The sequence below is a fragment of the Clarias gariepinus genome, chromosome 22, assembly GCF_024256425.1.
Source record: "Clarias gariepinus isolate MV-2021 ecotype Netherlands chromosome 22, CGAR_prim_01v2, whole genome shotgun sequence".
NCBI lineage: Eukaryota > Metazoa > Chordata > Actinopteri > Siluriformes > Clariidae > Clarias > Clarias gariepinus.
This window is the reverse complement of record NC_071121.1, coordinates 20,205,460-20,212,502: the sequence shown is the minus strand read 5'-3', so window position 1 is coordinate 20,212,502 and position 7,043 is coordinate 20,205,460. Positions and strand designations below refer to the sequence as shown.

Below are 7,043 nucleotides of genomic sequence, written 5' to 3'. Positions count from 1 at the left end.
ATATAATTTAAATTTATATAAATTTATATCACGTATCCTGTGTGGGGTCAGAGGGGGCTTGTGCCTATCCCAGGGAGCTCAGAGCACAAGGCAGGGTACACCCTGGACAGGGCTGGAACCCATTGCAAGGCATTGGCACACTCATCACAAACTGAGGGCAGTTTGGGAACAGCAACTTCAGTGTATGTCATTGGACTGTGGAGGGAGACTGGAGAATTTGGAGAAAACAAACAAAGGTGCGAGGTAATGATGACTCCAGGGGAGCCCTTAGGGTTTGGCTTTAAAAGTGCCCCTTTGTGGACTAAAGAAATGTGACAAGGACTAAAAACATTTTGGTCTATGTTAGCAAAGACCTGTTGACCCATTTATTCATCTTATTTTTTATATATTTCATTTGAACAATTAGCATTTTTTTCAGGTTCATTGGATAAATTGATTTGTTCTTTTGTTTGATCAACTAAGTGAAGATTGCTACACATGATAAGATGCTCTGGATCATGATACATTTGTTTTAAATCAGCAAGATGTTGGAGTGGACCAGTTATTTTAAGGTAATTTTGGAACGACATTAATGTGCTTAATGTATGCATCATTACTGGATGAATAACAAATAACTCCTATATAAAGTATTATATATTACAGTTTGACCTTTAACTGTAAGTTATTAATAAATGGCTAGCTGGTTTAACAAATAATTAGCACTTTCATATGGGAATTTTACATATTGAAGCTACTTCCTTATATGAGCAAATGAAACAATTCCATGGTCCGGCAGACAATGAAGCAGCTGCTCTTTTTCCTGTGGCAATAAGCCGGGGCTGTGTTTAACCCAATTTGACCTAACATTCATTGATCAGTGGTATGGGAATTTGTGACATCTGTTGAAAGGGAAATATCTGTGGAGAGCAAGTGTTGGTACAGCGTATTGGTAGGACAATAGTGCTTTTTAAAAGATTTTTGTCAACTTGTGTTTGTTATTTCCCCTTATGGACAATGCCTTAAAACAACAAAATCTTTGTGGCTCTCATCCCTACCTCCTTCCACCCGCACATTCCAACTTTTAGGCCCTATAAGAGTACTTATACACCCTTACAATACACAAAATGTGATGTGTTGTGTATCTGTGAAATAAGAATGACCACAGAGTATTCGCTGTCAAAACAGGTATTAGTTAAAAGTTTTTACTGATTCAAAATATAATTTGTTTACATTATTAAGATGCAGTGTTGAAAAGAACACATCAGGTGACATTCCTTGGTTGGGAATCATAAACCATCCAAAAATACCAAGCCACCAGCAGTCCCATGATCAGATAATAACCACTGAGCTAAAGCATTGATTCTCAGAAAGATATGTATGCTTTAATATACAGTACTTAGACATGTATAACGTATTTTGGTGGTATTTTAATCTGTTAACATGCAAACTCCAAGTTTTCAGTATTCAGACACGGGACAGGAATCAAACCCTTGACACCTGAGGCCACAGTTCTAACCACTACACCACCGTGCGGCCATTCAATAAAGGTAAAATACCACTAAACCATTTATTTAAACATATACATGCTTAAGATAGCATGGTTATATTTAGTGTAGTGGTGAGCACTGTGGCCGCGCATCTCTAGGGTCGTGGGTTTGATTCCCGCCTTGCATGTTCTCACTGACATGCTGATAAGGTTAACTGGTGCAATGCAATGGACTAGCACCAAGTCCAGGGTGTACCCCGTTTTGTGGCCAAAGTTTCCTGGGATTGGCTGCAGGCTTCCTTTGACCCTGTATTGGATGAGCAGTATAGAAGATTCATGAATGAATGAATTATTCAAGATATTGAACATGTGCTTTATTTGCTATCAACTTATTTTGTATATCAACCTCCGTTTATTTCCATTAAAAAAGGGTTTAATGTCTCAGACTGTGGGATCGGACTGTATATTGATAAATATAGTATAGTAAATTCTCATACGATGCAGTATAATAACTTTAAACTATGGGACAAACGGGGTGTTTCGCCCCCTGCTGGTCACAGTCTGAAAGTGTCCCTCTGTCTTTCTCCATAGCCTTCAGCATTGTGGCTAGCTCCTCATTGTAACAGGTTTTATTTTTTCCTTTTTGGCGACGGGTGTTTGGTTTACACTGCTGTAACCCTGGATGGACTTTGAATTGCGTGTAAATGCATGTATATATCAAATGTGATAATAATTTAATGAAATAGCGCATGATCGCAGATACCGGAATCGTGGATATCCCCTTCTTTAAAGGGGAAAAAAACACGCTGTTCATAATTAGGATGTTTGCAGCTGGCGTGCGGATTGTCAGGGAGAGTCCTGACCTCACTAACCCTGCCCTGCTCCCTCAATGAAGCTCTCTCCAGAGCTCTCGCTAGTCGTCCTGTTTGTTGCGATGGAAATCTGAGTTCTGCTCTTCCTGGGACTACCGTGTGTGTGTGTGAGTGACAGAGATAGAGATTGAAGCGAGACGCCGGTGCAGCAAACAGGGAAAACGCCGGGGTGAGTGAGTGTATTGCTTTATTTCTTCAACGCTCGTGTCGCTAAATATGGTGGTGTAGTCCGGTAATCCTGACGGTGTGCTGTGCGCTAGGCTGGGCTGCTTCAGTAGGACGGAGGCGATACACACGGCTGTTACTTAGTATCGCTTCCAGACGCTCAGCTGACATCACACACCGTCTACACATCAAACGACTTCTTTACTGTCTTTTTTTGTTAAAAGAAAGAAAATCATTTTGTTTTAAATAAATCACGAATGACGTAGAGTGGAGAATCGAACCACGACCTGTATTTTACTGTAAAAAAAAAACCTAATTAATATTCTCAATCCTGGTTATTATTTTTTTTACTTCCTGAATAGCAGTTTGGCTATAGCTGGTAGCGTTTAAATCCCTCATTAATGAGAAAGCAACTTCTCTTTGCACTGTCATGTGCTCGGGATTATGCTCCCACTCCAAATGAGTCAAAAGAAACACACACTTGTGCATGGGATGCGTTGTGATCAAACGCAGGAACATGTACAGACTTTTATGCCTTCAGAGCTAAGTCTTCTCAAATATTTCCAAAGCCATTCATTAAGGAAGAGGTGTTCCAACTGTTACAGCGTGAAAAGCCTCTGAGTCTCTACCATACAGTAAGTCATATGGTTTATTTGTTCAATAAATACCAGCGATTGTTTCTCTTCCTCATATAAAACAGTCGATCCAAACTAATGTCAAAACTATAAACCTGGAGAACACTATCCAACTTGTTTTGTGAATGTTCTATGTAATTGGAAATTGATAAAAGTAAAAAAAAAAAAGAAGTGTTTTTTACTTACAACTTACAGTGTTTAGTGTTGGAAAAGTATTGTGGTACAAGAGGAATAAAGCACTTTGGCGACTAAACCATAAGCTCCAAACTAATCCGTTCAAGTCTGTTTCCTCATTAAAATGTGTTCCATGTGACGTACAAAAACTACCATTTTAATTAGGGCTGCACGGTTTGATTTAGATTTTGATAAAATATGATATTTAACTATTAAATGTACCACTTAGTTTTCAAATGTGTTTATCCAGCCTTACAGCAACTAAAGGCATAAATGATAACGTTAATATAACAATAACACCAATATTTATTTAGCACCTCAAAACTTAAATTATTGACAGACTTACATAAATTCCCAATTATGCATATATTACTTGTAATAAATTTCCATCTTTTGCACAGGTCCATAGTGCAATTTAGATTTATATACTATTAACTGTGCATCACCACTTTTAATAAGCAAACACTTAATGTATACTATGAATTTGTCACGTAGAATGGACTTCTATGAGGATCTTTTGCTAAAAAAAAAAAAAAAAAAAATTGGAACATAGGGTTTTCCCCTCCAGAAACCACTCTATTAGAAAGAATGGTAGCCATTGAACCCTCAAAAAGCTATTTTTGTAATAGTGTACTTGATATTGAGAGGAGATCTTGTCATCCACATCCATTTGAATGCTAATAGTCTTACCCTATTGCTTGGTGAAAAGTCCAACTCGGCTGTGAAAACACAAGGAGCTACTAGCTGGTAATTATTTTTCCAGCATACATATTCCTGAGCAGATTGTTCAATAATCGTTTGCGATGTTCTGATTCTCATACTGTTTTCTTAACAATACCTAAACCTAGAGTCAGTGGTTGTAATTCCGAGACTGTTTCTGTTTCTCAGGACTTGCCATTTAGCAAAGAAGGTTTACCAGCTTGTCGAGCTTGGCCTATGTTTTAGCAGCTGGTAGTTGGATTTGTCAGCAGCGTTTGAAAAGAAGGAGCACAGATGCGTGTCGTATCACCTCTCTTATCAGATTCCATGTAACCCTCAAAAGGTTTCAAGTTAAGCATCCATTTAAATCCTTCGAAGTTCAGCATCTATCAGAACGAGCTTAGGTTTAAAGAATATTTGATGATGAAGCATAACTTCTATTTTCTTCTTTTCCTGAACACTGATCACTTGTGGAAATCACTTGTATGTGATTTTAAGATAACATCGATGGTCCTTCATTAGCCTTTTTTCGCACCAGTAAAGACCTTTGGAAAAGGGAGTGAAGAGCCAATTTGAGCTTATTGTGAGCTTAATGCCTCTTGGAATTCTGTGAATGCCTCAGAGTGAAAGCTATGCACGTTTTTATGCCAGCCTCGAATGAGATCACTGGAAAATCAGCTCTTGAAGGCAAGATTCCTGTTAATTTGGGAGCATGCCAATGTACTGGAGCCTTTGTCTGTAATACACTGACTCTCTGTGTCTATAGATACACTGGGCCACACCATCAATGGCTCTGCTGTTTCCCTAAATTTGTTGGAAATCTGGCAAGTGGATAAAAGTGGCTTCATCTTTAGATGTGTATAAGAGGGGTCATGAAGGGAAACAAGAGCTGCAAGTTAAACTGGAATTACTTTTGAAATCAGTTTATTAAACAAACTCTGTGACCAAATGAACTAAGGCCATAAACCTAAGCTTGAGTGTTTTCTGTCTTAAAAAGAAGTTGTAGATCTTTAGCACATAACTTCACATTATGAGAGGTGAGTGCCATTGCCAGCGTGGTTAAAAATGCAGATTGGCTCATGTTTCTGTGTAATTATTAAGTGAGAGTATTCAGTGACGTAGAACTTTCTAGTGGTGCGTGAGTTGTACATAAGACACAATTTTTACAACTAAATCCAGTGTTATTGCCAACATGCTGTTTGGCCTCAAACAGACGAGTATTGTGGTTTTGTTTTTGATTCATACTTAAAAGGGTAAAACTAAAAAGTCTGAATGTCTTTATATCAATAACTGTTTTATTGTTTGTTTTATATGTGGAAAGTCAGAAAAATCTCTTTATTCCTGAAATTACATTTTACTTATATATATTTATTCAAGAGTAAGGACATACTTCATTTTAAATATGTCCTTACTTTATTAAAATTTAATAACGACAACATATTTCCGATGATAACTTATCATGAAAAATGTATCAGTACTACAATATTATTTCTCAGGTTTCCTAATTACTTCGCATTACAGGAAAACATTTCCTGGGGCATATTTTTTCATCACTCATACACAGATCCAATTTAAAGTCAGTCATCTTGGAATGAGTCACATCTGCCCACATCTTTTAAGACTCGAGTAGGTAAGTTACAGGGCCATGGCTTGATGTTTAGTCACAAGTTATAATTGGACGGTTACCTCACCACTGACTCCTTACAAGTTCCGGATTAAACTGCATTTCCATCTATAACGATGTACCTGATGCTTACTTCCAGTGTTCTTATTTATTTTTTGTTTGGCTATGACTCCGCCCCTAAAAATTCACAACACTCTCTACCGCAGCCTCCTCTAATTCTCGGCACAGAGGACGTGACTTCGGTTAAAACCCTTAGGCTGTTACATTTTTTACCTTTGCTGCCCCATACAGATGAGTCATGGCTTTGCTGACTGAAAATGAATGAAAAAACTATGGTATGTGCCTCAATGATAAGAAAGGTCAGATGAAAATAGCCAGATTGGCTCAAGCTGCCGGGAAGGGTGTAGTAACTTGTATTATAACTCTTTGCAACCATGGTGAGCAGAAAAGCATGTCAGCACGAACCTCGAGGTGGATTGACTACAACAGCAGAACAGCATTGGATTCTACTCCTGCCAGCCAAGAACAGCTATCTTGGCGGCGAAAAAGATGTAGCCTTTTCACATCTAAAAAATGGGGATGGGAGGTTGTAAGAAATAGGGCTGGAATAACCAGTCACCCCGATACAATATTATCAAGATACCAGTGGCGATTTAATTAAAATTGCAATTGTATAAGTATAGAATTTTTTTTAAATATCCATATACAATGTTACATTTTCCCCTGATTTTGTTACATTTTTAAACTTTTAAAATAGTTTATTGCATAATTCAATGTAGCCAATTCTTATAACATTAGTTGTCTCACTAAAAACCAAGAGCACCATTTACCTAATAGAATGAAAATGTGTAAATCAGGTCAGAGTGTACTTTGGAGCCATTTGAGGAGATTTCTTTAAAGAAACGGTGACGTTTTACTTCCTCAAATGGCTCCAAAGTCCTAATGCAGGCATGCAGGGCTTCTAACGCTCGCGGTGTTCGTTTCCAATCACAGTGTTTTAAGACTTGTGTAATGAGTGGGTTTGCGACAAATTCGTTCAAAGTGTTTGGAGAAAAAGGCAGATCTTTTAACATGTGTGATTTTTGATAATATAACGCAATAAAATGTTTCTGTTGTGCCACTTAGAAGCTTCTGCATCATTTATATCCAAGGCTGATCTCTTTTATAAACCGGTTCTTCTCTATTATAAACATAAAAATAGTTTAATACATTTAAAAAGTTAGAATCAATTGTAGCGATATGTGAGTCATCACACACACACACACACACACACACACACACAAAAATCACAATTCATAACTGAACAGATTTTTTTTACCATCATCTCTAATAAAAAAAATAAATAGAAACTCTGGAACCAAGATTGATCTCTAATAAAGTGATAGAAAAGTGTGAGTGTGGAGAAGGAA

At 37.5% G+C, this 7,043-nt stretch overlaps 1 protein-coding gene across 3 annotated transcripts in view; it reads left to right on the top strand.

Moving 5' to 3' along the window:
- Positions 1-2,200: 2,200 nt before the first annotated feature.
- Positions 2,201-7,043, top strand: part of src (v-src avian sarcoma (Schmidt-Ruppin A-2) viral oncogene homolog) — a 44,676-nt gene continuing 39,833 nt past the window's right edge. Inside the window, exon 1 of one of the 3 annotated variants that reach the window (XM_053482566.1) lies at positions 2,201-2,506. The gene's annotated coding sequence lies outside the window, so the exon portion shown is untranslated. Of the gene's footprint in view, positions 2,511-2,946; positions 3,138-7,043 lie in introns of those variants that run through there. The other 2 variants (XM_053482568.1, XM_053482567.1) reach the window with 2 other exon arrangements.